The sequence below is a fragment of the Podarcis muralis genome, chromosome Z, assembly GCF_964188315.1.
Source record: "Podarcis muralis chromosome Z, rPodMur119.hap1.1, whole genome shotgun sequence".
Classification (NCBI taxonomy): domain Eukaryota; kingdom Metazoa; phylum Chordata; class Lepidosauria; order Squamata; family Lacertidae; genus Podarcis; species Podarcis muralis.
Window position 1 is genome coordinate 19,137,859 of NC_135673.1, and position 18,036 is coordinate 19,155,894.

An 18,036-nucleotide genomic window follows, 5' to 3' on the forward strand; every position below is an offset into this window, starting at 1 on the left:
GCTGTCTGTGCTAGTTGTTTCTTGAGGGCAGCATGACCGGGTGGGGGTGAGACCAAGTGCTGTTAGATCTCTGGGAATAGGGTTGGTTTGTGCCTACCCTAAGAGCAGATTTGGTGTAACCAAGAAAAGCTGATTTGGTGGCTAGGAACAGGGTAACTGAATCAAGGCCATTACATATATCTTCAGGAACATGTCAACGCAAGTGTTCAGGAAGAGTAGCAAAGAAGGATAAATCCTGGCTTTAAGCGGCTAATATGTACCTTTGGCCCTGTGGGAGAGGGGAGAAGTGTGCCATTGTGTTAATGTTCCCTCAGCAGAGAAATATTTAGCTTTGCACTCTCCCTAAGGTGCAACTAAAAACCCTAGGCCAAATGAACCTATGAATTGGATATGGAGGAAGCAGAACAAAACCAGTGTGAATGCACCTATGCATGTAGAGGATTCCTAGTTCAATGCCCAGATACAGCTAGGAAAGACTCCCTGCTTGAAACTCTTGAGAGCTGCTGCCAGCCAGTGTAGGCAATACTGAGATGGATGTGACCAACATGATTCAGTATAAGGCAGTTGCTGCATGTGTTCTGTGAAATCTCTGAGCTTGGATTTCACAGGAGCCTTTCCAAGCATACTTGGACAATATAACATTTCCACACATACAACAATTGCTATGGACCAGAGGAACTACTGTCATAATTTTCAAACCAAATTATTATTATCATTATCATTATCATTATTATTATTATATTGTTTATACCCCGCCCAACTGGCTGGGTTTCCCCAGCCACTCTGTGTGGCGTCCAGCAAAATACAAAAAATAATAAAATGTCAGACATTAAAAACTTCCCTGAACAGGGCTGCCTTCAAATGTTTTCTAAAAGTTGTGTAAATCTTTATCTCCCTTACATCTGATGGGAGGGCATTCCACAGCTACTGCTGAGAAGGTCCTCTGCCTCTTTTCCAATGCAGACTGGAAAGGAATCTGCACTCTCAGCAGCAGTAGATTTTGGATGGCCTTGTCTGTTTTCAGACCCTCTTTGGACAGTTTCTAGCTTGAATGCAGTTCATGCAAAGTTGGAAAAATTAAGCTCAGCAAAACAAGATTACTGAATTTTTCAGAGTATAAGTATAATACAATGTTTCTTGCTATAAAAGTTTGTCAAAAATTGGGGGCCGTCCTTATACAGGGACGGTGAATGCACAGGAGTTCGGGGCTCTGGCGTGGGTGGCTCAGGTTCTAGTTCTGGTTCGGGCAGTCCAGGCTTGGGTTGGGTTCTGGCATGGATGTTTAAAATATTGATTTCTTAATTTGGGGTTCAGAAAAATAGAGGCCATCTTACGTTGGGGCGTCTTATACACAGTATTACTCTTGTTTAGAGATGGAAGCTTTTCTTTTGCCAATTAATTGACCCTTAGCTTGAAAGGAACTTTTTACATTCAGAAAAGAGCATAGAGGAGGGAAGAATCCTTGCACACTGAAAAGTAGCAGTCATTTTTAGGAGGAGGCTCGAACCCTTCTCCTTGACACACTAGCTTTCTTAGCATGAGGTTCCTGACTAGGCAAATGATTCATCCTAGCCATCCTTTCCTTGCATCCTGAAGTCATATAGTTCCATGAAGGCTGGGTTTTTTGTAAATAGGTCCCAAATAACAGAACAGGGAGTTGGAACTGTTGACCAGAAATAATACTACAGATTAAAACTGTTGCATACACAGGAAAGAGGGCAGGTTGGACTATTACACCCATCCTAAAGTGAAAAGGTGGGATGAAATTGGCTATCTGCAGGTGTTAATAGATGTGTGTTTCAATCTCTACTTGTCCTGTGGTTTATTGCTGTAGATCAAGCATGTCCAACAGGTAGATTGTGATCTACTGGGTGTTCCTGGTAGATTTGGCCCCTCAGTGATCTCCCCCCTCCCCAAAAGGGGAAAAAAACCACTGTGGCTTCCTGAAAATAGCAACTTCGCCTTTCCCAAAAAAGCTGAACAACTCTAAAAAAAGCTGAACAACTTTGGACCATCCAACGACAATGGGTAGATCACTGCCAGTTTTCCTATACTGTGAGTAGATCACAGTCTGTAGACTATTGCATAGGTATGACAGGAGACCTTCCACAATGAACTCTGCTGATCTTACTCTTGGTACAAGTCTGATCTCCAGATGTGTCCCGAAGGCATTCAGGAAACATGAGTTCCTCACAACTTGCATAAAGGTCAGCATGTGTACATTTTGTTGCTAGTTGTCTTATTTGGTGATCACTCGTAGCTGAGTAAGATTCCATGAACATGGTCTTAAGAGTGAGTCCGTAAGTGACTGTGGAGGCCAATTCTGGATCCACACATCCTTCCACAGTGGGGATGTAGGTTTCCAGGTAGGAGTTGATCACAGTGAGGGTTTGCCAAATGTGCTTTCCTCTTAGCATGTTTCTCCCTTTTGTCCTGAGTTTGAGCATCTTCAGAGTCCATGACACCTTTGGTAAAGGCTGTTCTCCAACTGGAGCGCTCGCAGGCCAGTGTTTCCCAGTTGTCAGTGTTCATACTACATTTTTTAAGATTTGCCTTGAGGGTCTTCATGCTACATTTTTTAAAGATTTTCCTTGAGAGAGTCTTTGTTGGCAACCAGCATTATGCTTTCCATTTTTAAGAATAGAGGAGTTGCTTTGGAAGATGATAATCAGGAATCCGAATAACATGACCAGTTCAACGAAGCTAATGTTGAAGAATAATTGCTTCAACACTGGTAATCTTTGCTTCTTCCAGTGCACTGGCATTAGTTCACCTGTCTTCCCAAGTAATGTGTAAAAATTTTCAGTGACACTGTAGATGGAATTTTTCAAGGAGTTGGAGATGGCGCTTATAAATGGTCCAAGTTTCATAAGGATACAGTAAGGTTGGTAGTACAATAGCTTTGTAAACAAGCATTTTGGTTTCCCTGCAAATGTCCTGGTCCTCAAGCACTCTGCACTTCAATAGGGAGAAAGCTGCATTCACAGAGTTCAGGTGATGCTGGATTTTGGCATCAATGTTGGCCCTTGTGGAAAGATAACTACGCAGGGCGGAGAAGTGATTAACACTTTCCAACATGACACCGTTGAGTTGGATTTGTGGCACTGCAGAGTTGTTGTTTTGTGCTTGTTGGTGCAGCACTTTGGTTTTTTTGGATGTTGAGTGATAGGCTAAGCTTTTCATAAGCTTCTATGAAGATATTTAAGATGGTTTGGAGGTCATCCTCTGAGTGTGCACACATTATGTTGTCATCAGCGTACTGAAGCTCTATAACAGAACTTACAGTAACTTTACTTTTTGCTTTCAGCCTACTCAGATTGAAGAGCTTTCCATCTGTTCGATACATGATTTCTACTCCAGTGGGCAGTTTCCCTTCGCCAAAGTGTAGGATCATGGCAATGAAAATAATAAACAGAATTGGGGTTGTTTAACACCTGATCCCATTGTGAATGATTCACTTTGAGAGCCATTGTTATCTGCTGGTTGTTGCTGTCATATTATCATGGAGGAGCTGAATGATGTTTACACATTTATCTGGGCAGCCAATTTTCAGAAGGACAGTCCACAGGGCATTACAATTTACAGCGCCAAAGGCCTTAGGTCAATAAACACCATATATAGGGGTTGGCTTTGCTCTCTGCATTTTTCTTGAAGTTGTTGAGCAGTGAAAATCATGTCCACTGTCTCCCTAGAAGTCATAAAACCATTTTGGGATTCAGGAAGGGTAGCCTCAGATATTGTTAGGTTTGCTAAGATCCTTGCAATAATTTTGCTGGCCGCAGCTAATCAAGAGATGTCTTGATAGTTTCTGCAATCCGTTCTATCACCTTTTAAAAAGAAATTGATAATTTTGGCATCCCTAAAATCTGCTGGAATCTCATCTCCCAGATTTTTTCGATGAGCTTGTGAAGTTGTGTAAGTTCAATTCTTCCCACTTTGAAGACTTCAGCAGATATCTCATCAGGTCCTCTGGCTTTGTTGTTTTCTCATTTGGTTAATAGCTGTACACAACTCTCCCAGATTTGGAGATACTAAGCTGATCTCTAATTTGTTTTTGTGGAATTTGTAACCTCAGCAACTATGGGGGAGCTGCAGTTAAGGAGATGCTGGTAATGTTATTTCCAGTGCAATGCAATAGTTTCTTTGTCTTTTAGAAGTGTGGTACCATCTGTTGAGCATAGGGGGCATATGCCATGATTTATTGGCCCATAGATGGTCTTTGTAGCAAAGCCTACTCCATGTATTTAACGTTCTTGTTCTGTTAGGCCTTTCCAGAAGAATGTGTAGCCTCCTTTTTGTTCCTTCAGTTGTCACTCTTCTGCTCTTGAAACTCATTCTTGAAGCGCTGCCATAACAATGTTAAAACGTTGCAACTCTCTTGCTTTTTTTTAATGGGGATAGTTCAGGTTCTACTTTGGCCAGCAGGGGGTACCAGAGCCTCGAGAACAAAATCTAGTTCCCTTCCATTCCAGCTGTGGAGTAAGGTGGGATTCTGACTGCTGGGGTAAGGAAACTGGTGTGATTCGAGTCTTGCGAAACACAGTCATTTGCTCAGGTGCAAGTCCAGGGAAGGAAGAGCAGTGCCCACTGAAACCACTGTGGAGCCAGCCTGGGCACAACTGTGCATTAGGTAGTTCCTTCTTTAGTTTATACCCCTCTGGGGGGAACAGTCTCTTAAGTGCCAAGACAGACAGAGCCCAGATTGAGACCCACAACTAGTGATGTTAAATTCTCGAGAATAGTCTTTAAATGTACACACCTCATTAATCGAGAATATTCTCCAGAATATTCTCTATTAATGAGGTGTGTACATTTAAAGCAGCTGTATAGATGACACAGAATTTACAGTTTGTGGATGATACTCTCCGGAGAATTTTCTAGCAGAGAATATTCTCACCTCACATCACTACCCACAACTGCCTCTACGCACAGCAGGATCCTGGATGCTGTGGAAGGGGTTTATCCAGGGGTTTCCCTTACCATTTCACCCCCTGAGATGAAACGAGAATATGCTGCCCTGTGCGTGCACTGCACCCCTACCTCTTTGCCAAAGCCTCACTTACTGGGGTCATGCAACTGCGGCTTCCAGGTTCTGGAGAGAACTTGCAAGAGTCCTATGAGATTGTGAGAACCTTGGGAGATTGTCAAGATGCATCTCTACAATCTCGAGGGGCTCTTGCATGATCTCACTGGATTCTGGAAGCTGCAGCAGCCACTTCTCCATGCTTCTCTTCTGGTGGTGGCAGGAAACAACTGTGTAGCAGAGATTGCCAAGTAAAAGCTAGCACACACCATGCACTCACAGTAATTACATTGGCTACAAGTTGTCCACTCTCTGAGCCCAGAGAGAGTTCTTTGCTTTCAAAGTCCTTGTTGTGCCAAAGTCCACAAGGTACGTGCTAAGTCTAGCTGCTTTCAAAGTCCTGCAACTTTCAGAGTTCTCTGAGTCCAGACATCTTTTAAGTTGTCCAACTTAAAAGTGAACGCTTCTCTTCACAAAGTTTTCTAAATATTTCCAACAAATTCTCCTACAGGGAAATGCCGTAACTTGAGCCCTTTACATACCCAGCTCTATGTGCTTATCTGCACAGCAACACAGTAAAGACAAGAGTTACAAGAGCCTGCAGCTGCACCTGCACCGTGTGGGGGGAATCATTTCTGCCCACTCAAGTGAAATTAACATTTTTTCACTTTCCCCCTCCCTCCCTTCTTGAAAGGAGCCTTTCCCCAACTAAACTGCACCTGGTGCGTGTGCGCAGCTCTTCCTTGAAAGTGCTGATGGGGTAACAGGCTTTGCTTAGTGTGCTTTTGGGAATTGCTAGTGATCATGAAGGTGCTCATGTCTGCCAACTGCTTCTTTCCCCTGGACCAAATGCAGAGGTTGTACACTTTGGGCTTTCTTTGACATTGCCTGCATGATCTCTAAACATCCAGAAGTGGAACATTGCTCCAGGATTGGCCAAGCCAGGAGGTGTGCCTGGGGATTCTGCTGTGGTCACTGCTGCCACTACTGCTGAGCATTGGCCCTCAAGCCTGATAATCATGTGATCCTCTAAGCTGATCTGAGGGTCATAGGATGGCTTACAATATAAAAACACAAAAATATGTACCATAACTGAGGAGGCACATGAAGAAGGGCCTCAGATGATAATCAACATCTTAAAAACTCTACTTAAAAACTTCCAAGGAGCGAGAATCCACAACGTTCCAAGGGAGTCCATTCCACTGCTGAACAGCTCTTATCATTAGAAAGTTCTTCCTGATGTTTATTCAGAATCTCCTTTCTTGTAATGTGAAGCCATTGCTTTGGTCCTACCCTCCAGATCAGGATAAAACAAGCTTGCTCAGTCTCCCATTTGACAGATTTAAAATAGATTTTAACCCATCCATTACTACTGATGTCACTGGATCCTTACATTGGGCTGGGGTGAGGCCCTGGGTGGGACCCTCTGGCAGAAAGGAAAGCTTAGCTAGGAGGGGTATTCTAGTCCAGAGCCATTTCCCTTTCCCACCGGAATGTCTCAATGGCTGGAAATAAATTGCCATGAACCATGCTGCTTTAATCACCCATCCCTACTCCCATGGCATTGCTAATCACAAACCAGTGAAATGTTGGACTTCGTTTGGGAAAACAGTAGTGGAGAGATGGAATTGGTCAAACGCCGTAAGTGTAAAGCTGCAGGAAAGGGGAAATCCCCACCTTTCCAGGGCATGCTGATGAGGAGGAGATTGTGGAATCGGGGTGTGCTGCTCCTGTCCCTGCAGTCCTGTTAATCTGGAGCTGGAGAGTGTGTGATCTTTTGACTAAGCACAGTGCTTGCGAGTTGTGGAATATCTGCTCCTCTGAATGGGGACATTGAGCTGGGTATCTGACTTCTAGCCAGGCAAGGAGAGCTGGGGGTCTCCTTGAGTTGAGCTGTAGATTGGTTACTATGGAGACTGGCTAATGAAGCCCTTGGCAGCAGCTGCCTTTGACGATGAGCGCATCCCCTGATTCAGAAGCAAAAAGCAATTACAGCTGTGTGTGTTTGCACGCGCGTGCGCATGCACGTATTGGGCAGGAGGAAGATGAGCTCCAAGCTGATGCAGCTCTTTTGTGGTGGGAGGGGGCAATGCTTAGTGAGTCAGAGGTCTCCCTCAGCATGTCAGAAGCCTTGCCAGGCCCCACCACAGGCAAAAGAAAATGCAGGATTTTGCATCTCTGAGAGAGAGCCGGAGTCGGCTGTAAAGAGATCACAACAATGGAACCATACTTCGCTATGCACATGGCTTCCCGAATCCCCCCTGCAATATAAATTTTAAGCCTCTCCTGGCACTCCTGCCAGTACAGAGCTGCTGTTACTGCACACGTTGGCAGCCTCCTCACCACTCTTTCAGAGCTGTGCTTTTGTGCCTTTATTAAATGGGTCACCATAAAACATCCAGGTGCCAAAGGTCCTTGGCTTCTTCAATGCTTGGATGATTTCCTTTACAGGCTGAGAAGAAAAATGACCCCTCAGAACCACTGGCCTTTTGTCTTGTTTCCTTACAACCATATGCTTCTTAAGGGATCCGTGGGCTGGCCAGCAAGCAAGGGCCACAGTCAGCCGTAGGTAACCATCAGACTTGATTCCAGTGGCGTAGTGTGGGTTGCCAGTGTCCGGGGCCACATGGAGGGATGGGGTAGGTGGGAGGGAGGGAAACAGGTGGAATACTCATACACATTCAACTGCCTAAGGGCATCCATGTTACCCAGGAGATTGCAGCCGCAGAGATACGAAGTCATTCCATGGTCTGAAGAGATCACTTCTTGATTTGCACGGAGAAGCCATTTTCAACGGAGACCAGCAATGGAAACATGCAGCTGTATTGAGGCAGCACCAGGTGTTGAAATTTTGTGCCCCTAACAATTTTGCACCTGGGGCAAATGCCCCTGTGGTCCCTTCCCATGATATGTCACTGCTTGATCCAAAGCTTTGACTTTTGCACAATTGCCCCTTCAGCAATTTCATTTCATTCATTCTGCCAGAAAAGCCAGTGGTAAGCAAAAGTGTAATGTAAGAAGAGCCCTGCTGGATCAGGCCAATAATGCATCTAGCCCAGCATCCTGGTCTCACAGTGGCCTACTGGATGCCCCAAAGGGAAACATACAAGCAGGAACTAAGCACAAGAGAACTCCCCCCCCCCCGGTTTCTATGGACTGGTATTCAGAAACATTACTGCCTCTAGAAGTAAGATTTTTCCTTTATTGTTTATTTATTTGATTTCACAAAATCTATGCACCACTTGATTGTAAATAAAACACACACACACACCAAAGCAGTTTCCAAAAGCAATAAAATCATCACAAAGAAAAAGGAACAAGAATTTAAGACTATTGAAAAGTTAAAATAACAATAGACCGAAAACAGATTAGAACCCTTTTCCCCCTACCACGCTTAATGTTATGCACTTCTACCATGTTGACATATAAAACTCTAGAATTGATTCCTTCATAGAATCATGCAGGTGTTTAAGCAACCACATTCATACCTATGATGCCAGGCACATTCGTCACTGTGGCTGCTTTGGGGGGGGGGGTGGAGCCCTTCTTTCCGACACTCCCTCTACACACATATACGAACATGTGGAGAAATTTGTCAGGGTGACCTGGCTCTGAGAGAGCAAACAGTTCAAGCTGTTTCAAAAAGGAATCCATACAAATAAGAAGGCAAGCCAAGGAAATGCCACGTGGGTGGCCGAAATCAGATGTCAGATGAGCCAGGAGCCTTTGTGTAGCAGAGAACAGCACTGAAGAATATATCCCAAGTGATGCAGCCTTGATGAAAGGGCAAAGGCCTTCTTGTGTGTAGGAGGATGTTCAGCCAAAATCACGAATGCATGATTATTAGTCACAAACAGGGGCAATGGCACCATGGAGTTTCAGAACCTGTATAGAGAAGACCTTTATAGTGGGGATATCATAGTCATACCCCCAAACCTAGTGGTGGGAACTGACAATGGACTAATCCCCACCTCTTCCTACCTGTCATTACTCACCCTTTTCCTTACCTGCAATGAGGTCTGATGTCTGTAAGCTCTCCTCCAGATTGCACATGCCATTTTGAACTGGACTACGGACTTTTATAAAGTTTAAGAATTATTGCCTGCCTGATTTTCATGTTGAAAGACTTTACTGATATGATGAACCTTTTTGTTTTCTTGTTTTACTTAAAGAGGCTGAGATTGATTGCTTGGTTAAGAGGGAAACCTAAAAAGGGAGAAGATAATCCAAGTCCGCCTAATGCAACATTGGATATCATCATTGTTCTAGAAGGCTATGCAAATTTGCCCTAATAGCTTCTACAAATAAGCTGAGCATGGGTGGTGATTTTTGTGGGACATTATTGCAGTCAAACGAGCAATTCATGTTTTGCCAGATGCACACATGAAGGGGTTGAGGCTCATAGAGGTTTTCTGAAACAACAACAACAACAACAATAACAAACTGCTGGAAAGAACTCTGTGAGATCACTTCCTGTGTCTGCCTTGGCAAGAAGTTGTGACACTACTCTCTGTCTCTTTCTTCATCATGCTTCCAAACTGACCACACGTGCATGTATGAGTTCTGCAGCTCCGATACCATCTTTGAACTTTCATTTTGTTTTTTTCTTTTACTTTACAAAGTTATTATTGTACTTTGCCAGATCTTAACCTATTACAGTATTTGTAAGAATGGATTCCAAATACAGTGGTACCTCAGGTTAAGAACTTCTGGAGGTCCGTTAACCTGAAACTGTTCTTAACCTGAGGTACCACTTTAGCTAATGGGGCCTCGCACTGCCGCCACGCAATTTCTGTTCTCATCCTGAAGCTAAGTTCTTTTTTTAAAAATCATTTTTATTAGCAATCTCAACATAACAAATTACATATAATCACATACATTATTTCCCCCTTTCCTCCTCCCTCCCTTCCATCCCTCCCCCCCACCAAAGACTTCCCTCAGCTCCTCTCTCTGATTTCTCAGCACGTATTATTCTCTTCGGGACATGGGTGGCGCTGTGGGTAAAAGCCTCAGCGCCTAGGGCTTGCTGATCGAAAGGTCGGCGGTTCGAATCCCCGCGGCGGGGTGCGCTCCCGCTGCTCGGTCCCAGCACCTGCCAACCTAGCAGTTCGAAAGCACCCCCGGGTGCAAGTAGATAAATAGGGACCGCTTACTGGCGGGAAGGTAAACGGTGTTTCCGTGTGCTGTGCTGGCTCGCCAGATGCAGCTTGTCACGCTGGCCACGTGACCCGGAAGTGTCTCCGGACAGCGCTGGCCCCCGGCGTCTTGAGTGAGATGGGCGCACAACCCTAGAGTCTGTCAAGACTGGCCCGTATGGGCAGGGGTACCTTTACCTTTACCTTTACCTTTATTATTCTCTTCATGTTATAAAATTTTAGATATCCTTACATTATCTATCTAACATGTTATCAACCAATAAATTTGTGTATGTTTATTCAAAACCTGCCAAGGAGTCCAGTTCATTTTGTTGTCTTTTTAAATAATTTGTAAAACGCTCCCATTCTTCCTTAAACCCACAGTTGTCCTTATCCCATAATATATATGTTAGCTTAGCCAACTCTGCATAACTCATCAGTTTTTCTTGCCACTGTTCTTTCGTTGGGATTTTCTCATTCTTCCATCCTTGTGCTATCAAGACTCTTGCCACTGTTGCAGCATACATAAATTCTTTATTTTTCTTGGCAGGACTTGTCCTACAATTCCTAACAAAAATGCTTCTGGTTTCTTGACAAATGTCATTTTAAACATTTTTTTCAATTCATTATATAGTGGTACCTCTGGTTGCGAATGGGATCCGTTCCAGAGGCCTGTTTGCAACCTGAAAAGAACACAACCCGCGTCTGCGCATGCACGGGTCTTGATCCGCCGCTTCTGCGCATGCATGTGATGTCATTTTGCGCATTTGCACATGTGCGAGTGGTGAAACCCAGAAGTAACCCGTTCCAGTACTTCCGGGTTGCCGCGGGACGCAACCTGAAAATGCTCAACCTGAAGCAAACGTAACATGAGGTATGACTGTATATCATTTGACAAAAATTTTTAATTTCTCTACATTCCCACCACATATGATAAAAGGTCCCTTTTTTTCTTTACATTTCCAACATATATTTGACCGGGTTTTATACGTTTTTGTAATCTGTACTAGTGTAATATACCATCTATACATCATTTTCATGTAATTTTCTTTCAAGAGAGAACAATCTGTAAATTTCAAGTTTACTTTCCACAATTTTTCCCAGTCTTCAAATTGTATATTATGTCCTATATCCTGTGCCCATGTGATCATAACCGATTCGAGCTCTTCATCTTTTGTTTCCCATTCTGGCAAAATACTATATGCTTTCTTCAGTAGCTTCACTTCTTCTTCTATAACTTCCTTTTGAAATCTAGAAGTTGTATAACTAAACCCTTTCTTATTATTCTCCTTGTACATCTCATGTAGTTGTCTGTAATGTAACCAACTCTGAAAATGATCTTTAATTTCCCCGTAATCTTTTAGCTTCCATCTCCCTTCTTGATCCTTCAGCAAATCTCTGTATGTAGGCCACTTCCCTTTTTCGCCAAGCGTTTTGAGTAACAAAGTTTCAATTGGTGATAACCACCAGGGTGTGTTTTTGTTCTATTAAGTCTTTATATCTCTCCCACACCCTCATTAAAGGTAAAGGTACCCCTGCCCGTATGGGCCAGTCTTGCCAGACTCTGGGGTTGTGCGCCCATCTCACTCAAGAGGCCGGGGGCCAGCGCTGTCCGGAGACACTTCCGGGTCACGTGGCCAGCGTGACATCGCTGCTCTGGCGAGCCAGAGCCGCACACGGAAACACCATTTACCTTCCCGCTAGTAAGCAGTCCCTATTTATCTACTTGCACCCGGGGGTGCTTTCGAACTGCTAGGTTGGCAGGCGCTGGGACCGAGCAACGGGAGCGCACCCCGCCGCGGGGATTCGAACCGCCGACCTTTTGATCGGCAAGCCCTAGGCGCTGAGGCTTTTACCCACAGCGCCACCCGCGTCCCTCACACCCTCATTAGTGATCTCCTAATTATATGATTGTAGAATCCCTTGTGGACTTTTACTTTCCCATACCATAAGTATGCATGCCATTCAAATCTGTTATCATGACCTTCCAGATCTAATGTTTCTTCCTTTTCCAGTTTTATTCAGTCCCTAATCCATACCAAACATGCAGCCTCGTAGTATAATTTGAGGTCTGGGAGGGCAAACCCACCTCTTTCTTTTATATCTGTAAGTTTCTTATGTTTAATCCTCGGCCTTTTGGCCCCTCCCCCCAGACAAACTTTGAAATATCCTGCCATTTTTTGAGGCAATCATCTTTCACCATTACTGGGACTGTCTGGAACAGAAAGAGCATTTTTGGCAATACATTCATTTTTATTGCTGCTATTTTCCCTATATTTCTAAATTCCTTTTTATCTCAGACCACACTTTTTCATAATTGTCTTTATAAACATTTATGGTTTTTGCTGTTAACCATATCCCTAAATATTTTACTTTTTTATGAACTTCTATCTCAATGCTTTGCATCAACTCTTTTTTCTCTTCTTCCTTCAAATTTTTTACTAATAGCTTAGTATTAGTTCTGTTTAATTTAAATCCTGCCACTTCCCCAAATTCTTGAATCTTTTCTATCACTCTACTGAAACAAAGTTGTTAACCCAAGGTACTATTTCTGGGTTGGTGGAGTCTGTAACCTGAAGTGTCTGTAACCCGAGGTACCACTGTATCATTGAATTTGTCCATTGCCAGTCTGCGTTTATGTGCAAGTTGTTCATATGTTGCAAGTTTATATAAGTTTCCAATCCAATCATAGAAGTGAGCCGCATTTTTCTTTTTCCAATTCATCAATATCAGTCTTTTTGCTGTGGTAGGGGCACAGAGAGTCCACTCATATTGTCCTTTTGTAAGGTTCTACCTTGTACTTTTGTAACTTAGATAGTAGATTTAAACTTTCCTTCATTCTGCTACTGTAACTACTGCTTCGAGACCTAGATTAAGTAAGTAAACACTACTTTTATTCATAAAACAATGTGTGTGTTATTATTGTTTTTAAGGGGGAGAAAAGGGGTAATACCAGGAAAATCCAGTCTTCCTTACAGCACCCTGGATTATTGTTTGCAGAAGGTTAAATCAACCTTGTCTTAGCTTCCAAGTTTAAGCAGCAAAGGATGGTATTCTGCTGATCTCACAAACATGAGCAAGGAAGGATAATAACTAAGCAATATAACCTCTCCTAGTGTCAAAACCCATTCCTACAATTTTTACTCTGCTTAAATAGGTATTTGCATTCTCACACAAGTGAGAAGAGGAAAGATAATTAATAAATAAAATATCTTCTCCTACTCAACCAAATCCATCCAGCAAAGTGCAAGGCAGAGAGGCAGGGAGAAGCTGGAAGAAGAAGAGGGAAAAGTGGGAGTGTGGACTTTGGTGGTAAAAGGAAAGTTAAGTCCAGTCAAAGGCAACTTTGGGGTGGGCACTCATCTCACTTCAGGCCGAGGGAGTTTGTCCATAGACAGCTTTCTGGGTCATGTGGCCAGCATGACAAAACCACTTCTGGTGCAATGGAACACCGTGACAGAACTCAGAATGCACAGAAACACCGTTTACCTTCCTGCCGCAGCGATACCTATTTCTCTTGCACTGGTGTGCTTTCAAACTGATAGGTTGGCAGAAGCTGGGACAGAGCAATGGGAGCTCACCCTGTCACAGGGATTCGAACCACCGACCTTCTGTTTGGCAAGCCCAAGAGACTCAGTGGTTTCTCTGAACTTCAGGTGGTGCTAGAATCAGAGATGGAAGGAAGGATCCCCAAGGAGAGCTTGCCCAGCAACTCTCCTTATCCACCAAGATAAAACTATGCAAAACAGAAAGCAAAGGAGAGATCTATCTATGGCTACTAGACATGATGACTATGCTCTGCTCTCCACAGCTGGAAGCAGCAGGCAGCAATGCTTCTGAACAGCAGTTGCCTTAAATCACAGGACAAGTGAGTGCTCTTGTGCCCAGGTCCTGATTGCTGGTTTCCCACAGGTATCTGGCTGGGCACGGTGAGAACAGAATGCTGGACTAGATAGGCCATTGGCCTGATCCAGCAGGCTCTTCTTATGATTGCCGCAAACCAAGGGCAAGCTGGTGGCTGAGGTTTACAGGATGCCCCACGAGGGAGGAGCCAGGACCACCTTTGTGGCCTCCATGCCAGGGAAAAGTCAAACATGCTCTCCTGTGTTCTAACCAAACTACAAGTCTCTGAACTGACCCAAATTTCCAGCACTTGGGTGTGAATGTTCTGAGAGGTTATTTTTAAAACAATCTGCTAATTAGTTGCTGAATGCTGCTTAAGAAAAAGTAGTGAAAACAAGTTCAGACTGTGTGTCATATTGAGACCTGCTTGTCTAAAAAAGGTGTTGGTGACACAAAGGCAAGAGGCACCTGCTGTGTCACATATGAGTTTGCTCTTTTCTGTAGAGGTCCCAGTGCCAGCCCAGCCCCTGCTATGATTGTGTGATGGCAGACAGAACCACTATGGGGAGGACCCTGTCCCAGATGATGCAGCCACAAGCAAGCCCATGGATTTCACTGGGAAGGGCCCCATAGCACTATCTGGGGTTCTGACATTATTTCATGGGTGGCTCTCACATGGTTTACAAATCTAAGATTTGCCTTCCCCATGTATGTGGAACATTGTCCTTGACTCCATAGTGGCAGCCAGCCAGCCAGCCAGCTGTGGAGTTCTGAGGAGCTGCTCCACCCAGAAGAAGTCTCCATTGCCCACAACCCAGTCATGGCCCACAATCCGAGCGGGTGCAAAGGGCAGGAAAGTCACTGGCACATTCCTGGGCCAAGGGGAACTAGGAGCACAGCTTGCATCATCTACTGGCCTAGGACATTGTCTTAGAATCATAGAATCATAGAGTTGGAATAGACCACAAGGGCCATCGAGTCCAACCCCCTGCCAAGCAGGAAACACCATCAGAGCACTCCTGACATATGGTTGTCAAGCATCTGCTTAAAGACCTCCAAAGAAGGAGACTCCACCACACTCCTTGGCAGCAAATTCCACTGTCGAACAGCTCTTACTGTCAGGAAGTTCTTCCTAATGTTTAGGTGGAATCTTCTTTCTTGTAGTTTGGATCCATTGCTCCGTGTCCGCTTCTCTGGAGCAGCAGAAAACAACCTTTCTCCCTCCTCTATATGACATCCTTTTATATATTTGAACATGGCTATCATATCACCCCTTAACCTCCTCTTCTCCAGGCTAAACATGCCCAGCTCCCTTAGCCGTTCCTCATAAGGCATCGTTTCCAGGCCTTTGAACATTTTGGTTGCCCTCCTCTGGACACATTCCAGTTTGTCAGTGTCCTTCTTGAACTGTGGTGCCCAGAACTGGACACAGTACTCCAGGTGAGGTCTGACCAGAGCAGAATACAGTGGCACTATTACTTCCCTTGATCTAGATGCTATACTCCTATTGATGCAGCCCAGAATTGCATTGGCTTTTTTAGCTGCCACGTCACACTGTTGGCTCATGTCAAGTTTGTGGTCAACCAAGACTCCTAGATCCTTTTCACATGTACTGCTCTCAAGCCATGTGTCACCCATCTTGTATTTGTGCCTCTCATTTTTTTTGCCCAAGTGCAATACTTTACATTTCTCCCTGTTAAAGTTCATCTTGTTTGTTTTGGCCCAGTTCTCTAATCTGCCAAGGTCGTTTTGAAGTGTGATCCTGTCCTCTGGGATGTTAGCCACCCCTCCCAGTTTGGTGTCATCTGCAAATTTGATCAGGATGCCCTTGAGTCCATCATCCAAGTTGTTGATAAAGATGTTGAATAAGACCGGGCCCAAGACAGAACCCTGTGGCACCCCACTAGTCACTCTTCTCCAGGATGAAGAGGAACCATTGATGAGCACCCTTTGGGTTCGGTCAGTCAGCCAGTTACAAATCCACTGATTTTCTTGTTTTCTCTCAAAGGAAGGAGAAAATCTGAAGCAGTTTTGTTGGATGATTTGGACAAGGTGCTTTACCTGTAGGCTCAAGCCTTTCCACCACCATTGCTAATTTTATCTAGCAGGGAAGGAATGTCAATCTGGGTCTAGGTGGCTCTCTGTAAATGTTTCTTTAAGAGATTAGGGGTGTCCCACTGTCTGTAAGTAAAAAAAGAAAAAGACCCCTCCTGAAAAAAATGAGACCTGTCCCTGGAAAAAATGGAAAGCTATAGGCTTTTTATGATCCCTGAAAGGAAATAGGATCCCCACCCACCCCTACCCTGAACCCCACAGACCTTTAGGGAAAGGATTGGGGTAGGGAGTTAATCTGCTCCTTGGGACAAATCTATCCTTTGCCCCATGGGTACACTTATGGGAACTGATAATGTGGAACAGGATATATGCAATATAATTCAAATGGAGGGATTTCCTTGCAATTCCCCATCCCAATTCTTTCCAGTCCCAGCTTAGGCATAGCTATGGGGCTGAGTTTGGTGCCTTTGGCTGCACTACATGATTTGGGCCAGGTGCTTCTTCCCCCTGCCACCACTGCTGCTTTCAGAGGAGCCCTGCATTGTGTGTGCGCACGCTGCTATTTTCCCTTATGGGCCCTGCTCAGTTTCTCATGGCCTATGGTAACCCCAGGAGACTGTTATCCTGCAGAAACCTGCACATGGCAAAGCTGACCTCAGGGGCTGTTGCCTCCAAGAGGTTTTCCAGTGCTGCTGTGCTCAGCTTCAGTAGCATCTATCTCTGGGCCCAGGGGAGAGCTTGACCCTTGCATCTGCACTGCTGGCCCCTTGGGGACTGGCACAGATGCTGTGATGAGTCTCCTGTGCCTTGCATCTGCCAAGGAAAGGCAATTATTTTGCAGTTGATTGGAGAGCATTTCAGGGCAGGCAGCAGGAGTGCACCTAGGGACCATCTGTGGCAAAGACTACATTCAGCCAAGAGAGGGGTGTGCACGGCCAAGCATATTTAAAGTCCCCACTTCCCACACCTGGCAGAAAAGCAGGATGGGTGGCTGACAAAAGCCTTTGCTGTGTTTGTTTGTTTGTTTGTTTGTTTGTTTGTTTGTTTTGCATTTTCAGGGGTGGAGGGCTTTCCATACCCCAAGATCCAAATACATTTCCACATGGGGTGGAAAAGGACATACTTCTACCCAAGCAGAGGACACTGGATGACAGACAGATAGAGGGATCTGGGGCTGGTCAGTGAGGCCCATTTAACATTTTGGGATCCCTAAACCAACTCTGATCTCTTTTTTGCCATTATGTAGAGAAGTTGCAGTTTCTGTCTCTGTTCAATCTGACACTTAATCTGTTGTGGATGGAAGGAAATCCACTAGGTGCTCAAGGGACACATCAGGTGGCCAGGCTAAAAAGTACCCCCTCTCAAAGAGGTCACTGAGCACCATTCATTGCTGCCCTCTGTGACCATATTTATGTTCAGGCTGGTTACCCCAATGCTGTCCTCAAACCAAACACCCTGGGAAGACTCCTATTGATCATCCTCCAGGAACCCAAGATAGAGTCTGGTTTTAATGCTGCACTGGATATTTCTATGACTGTGGTATTTCACTTTTGAGTTCTTTAAGGGCTCAACTCTTGAACAAATGTCAGTGACCCAGGCACCCAACTCGGCCTAGTTTGCTGATGCCTTGTTCTTTGCCATCTCCCTGCTTTGGTTCTGCTGAGGTGGGAAACCCATGTAGAAATGACTGAGGTGTGGCTCAGCTCCTTCTGTGAGGAAGGAGCTGAGGCGGGAGAGGGGAACCTTCCTTTCCCATAGGTATCAGCATTAACATAAGTCCACTTTCCTCATTCCCCCAACATCTTCTGTGTCTGATATGGTTAAGATTTTTTTAGTTGTTGCTCTTTACAGCAAAGTCATTTGAAATTTCTTAGGCTGCCTTATTTCAGGTTCCATTAAGTTTTGCTGATTTCAGGAAAGAGCAATTAGGGTGGATGAAGCCTTAGTGCATGTCATGGTCGACTTGGTGCTGCTGTGAGC